Here is a 2,875-nt window from a genome sequence, read left to right as displayed (position 1 = left end):
CGTGCATCAGGACTCTAGTATTTTTATAATGACCTATTTTTGTGAATGAATTTATTAATATTATATGCTCCTTGGCATGATGGATGGGGGAGAGTAATGATGCTTACCTGTGTGTTTGTAGTAACACAGGGACTAACTTATTAAAATGCTTTTGTAATTATTTAATTAAACATGTGTCAGAAGGGCTCAAGAGAATGAGAGTTGCTTTGCAGAATGATTTAGTCTAAATCTGTACTGTTCAATATGGTATCGACTGTCCACAAGTGACCAGAAATGTGAATAGTCCAAATTGAGATGTTCTGTGCCAAATACACAACAAATTACTGCATCTAAAAATTGTAAAATATTCCACAAGTCTTTTTTGTACTGACCACATATTGACCAATAGAACATAATAAGTGATATTTTGAAAATATTGGGTTAAATAAAATAGAGTATTAAAATTTCTATTTTTGACTTTTGAAATGTATCCACTAGAAATTATAAAATTATACATGTGGCTCATATATTTCTATTGAACAACATTAGTGTAAATGAAAGAATTGTTAATAATATGTCCAAATATTAAATCACTAAAATCAATATGCTTAAGATCTGGAAAAGTCTAAGATGTTTTCTGATATATATAATTCTATAGATAGTGGTTCCTGGGTCAAAACCCCGGCTTTCATCAGAATTTTTAGGATGATAAGTCTAGAAAACATCTTCCCCCATTTGCTCCTGAGTCTATGGCTCTGTGGTTTGCATCCTCAGCACTTCACTAAATCTATCCTCTCCAAAACATCAATGGCTCCAATGGTCATATCCAACTACTTCCTTTCATTTGTACCCAAATTTCAGAGCAACCAACATATTTGAACACTCATTTTATGAGAAACCATTTCTTTCTTTGTTGTCCACAAAACCATTTTCACCAAGTTCCTCTTTCACTGTACCTGTGGACTTCTCAGATGATACTGTCTGTTCTAGCCTTGCAGCCTTTTAACTTGGGGATTCCCTGGGAATTTTTTTTCTTATATTCACAATATATCCTTTAGAAGTGATCTCTCGTCTCCTCCTATGGATTAGTAAGAAGTATTCACCTGCAAAAGAGAAAAACACACACAAAAGAATCTACGGGGTTTTGATTAAATAGGGATTTACTTCTTCCCTTGCAGCAAGAATCAATCAGATGGGTAGGACTGGTGTTTAGAGATTCAAGAAGTCAAGGAAAATATCTGTGTTCTCTAATGTCGGGCATTATGGCTAGTTCAGTTAGGCTATACTTTACATAGTCCAGACTAGAAAACAAACAAGCAAAAGTGGAAAAGAGGGCAGAGCCTTAACCATGAGAGCAAAAAGCTTTGCCACAAGTCCCCATAAATATTGCCTTTGGTCTCATTGGTTGTAATTGTGTTACTGGTCAGAGGTATTTGTGAGGGATTCTAGGAAAGTGGCATTGGAAAAAGGGTGTAAAAATGGGTATTGAGTGAATCAACATACAGTATATCCTTAAAACTAATGGAATTGGCACCTGCTATGTAAAATATTACCTGAGTCTTTATGTGTAAAAACTTAGTACTTTGGATCTACATGGTGGGACAAAAAATAGTTATTTATTAATTACTGTATTATTCTCCATGCAAACAACTGCAAACCTACTTTTGCTGCAACTGTATTTCAGAGTTGGCACAGGGTCTCCATGTTGCAGCAAGACAGTAATGAGGACGCTGAAAATGTTGCACTGTTTGATACAGAAGCAGAAACAGCTAATAGACCCCAAAAATTCAAAATCAGACACCAAGTGGCATCATTTTCTCATTCATGCTTTCGAGTCAATGTAATTGTACTCCATATTCTCCATGAATTGTTGCCTTCATGGTGACAATTACCTTGTTGTCATGTGACTTTGGGCAGTCAAGCATGTCACAGGTAAACTAATGGTTGGTGTGCATTGATGATAGAATCATATGGATGAAGACGGAAAAAGCCATTGGGTGTTTGAGTCCAAGAAGGCATCCCCCCAAGAAAATAAAACTGTATTAGGGGCCAAGTCAAGAATATTCTGGTCAGGACTTATTGCCTGTCCAGTGCTCTGGGTCATATTCACCTTCAGGTCTCTCTTCTCCTTCAGAGTGAAGTGGGTGGCAGTGCTTACCCTGGGTGTGGTGCTACAAGGTGCCAACCTGTATGGCTGCAGCAGGTGCAAAGTGGGCAGTGGGAAGAATTTAACCAGCATGGCTACATCTTGTCTTAGAAAGTAGTTTCCAGGTAAAGCACTGGAGAGGATCAGACTTCCTGAAGAGAGGGAGAGCAAGCCTATGTGTCCTGTTATGCTGGGGAATGACTAAAAGATACTTGACTCTGAACCTTTGAAAACTCAGAACATGTTGCAGAGAAGAGTGTTGGGTTTGTTTTTCCTACTATGAATCCCACTTCAGGTGATTTCAATGAACAGTCAAGCCTAAAAGATGTTTTATCTTATAAATCTATTCTTTTTCTTGTTCTAATGGGATATTATACATCATGCATTTTTATTAATGGTATTTCTTGAAAAAGCAATATATGTAACAATCGACAAACTATTATAGACATCTGTAAATTCTGTAGTATGTATACTCTAAACACTGTTGGAATAATAATCAACAGATTATTTTTGAATGTATACACTGTTGAATTTTTTAAAGATATTTTATTTAACTGAATAAGTGTCTTTATCAGGGTGATAGCTTTGAAGATATATATATATATATATATTCCTGTATAATAAAAGCGTAATATGCAAATCAACCAAATGGCCGAACGACCAGTGAAACAACTGGTCACTATAATGTGCAATGACCACAAGGGGGCAGATGCTCAACACAGGAGCTGACCCCAGCCTGCAGGTCCCAGG

At 36.6% G+C, this 2,875-nt stretch overlaps 1 pseudogene; it reads left to right on the top strand.

Moving 5' to 3' along the window:
- The first annotated feature begins 1,681 nt into the window (after nt 1-1,681).
- On the top strand, nt 1,682-2,243 carry LOC139013178 (Golgi apparatus membrane protein TVP23 homolog B pseudogene; annotated as a pseudogene).
- The last annotated feature ends 632 nt before the right edge of the window (nt 2,244-2,875 follow it).

This window comes from Myotis yumanensis, unplaced genomic scaffold, assembly GCF_028538775.1.
Source record: "Myotis yumanensis isolate MYYU_CA2020_CCGP unplaced genomic scaffold, mMyoYum1.0.hap1 SCAF_6, whole genome shotgun sequence".
Lineage (NCBI taxonomy): Eukaryota > Metazoa > Chordata > Mammalia > Chiroptera > Vespertilionidae > Myotis > Myotis yumanensis.
The sequence above is the reverse complement of the archived record's forward strand: the minus strand, read 5'-3'. Positions and strand labels throughout refer to the sequence as shown.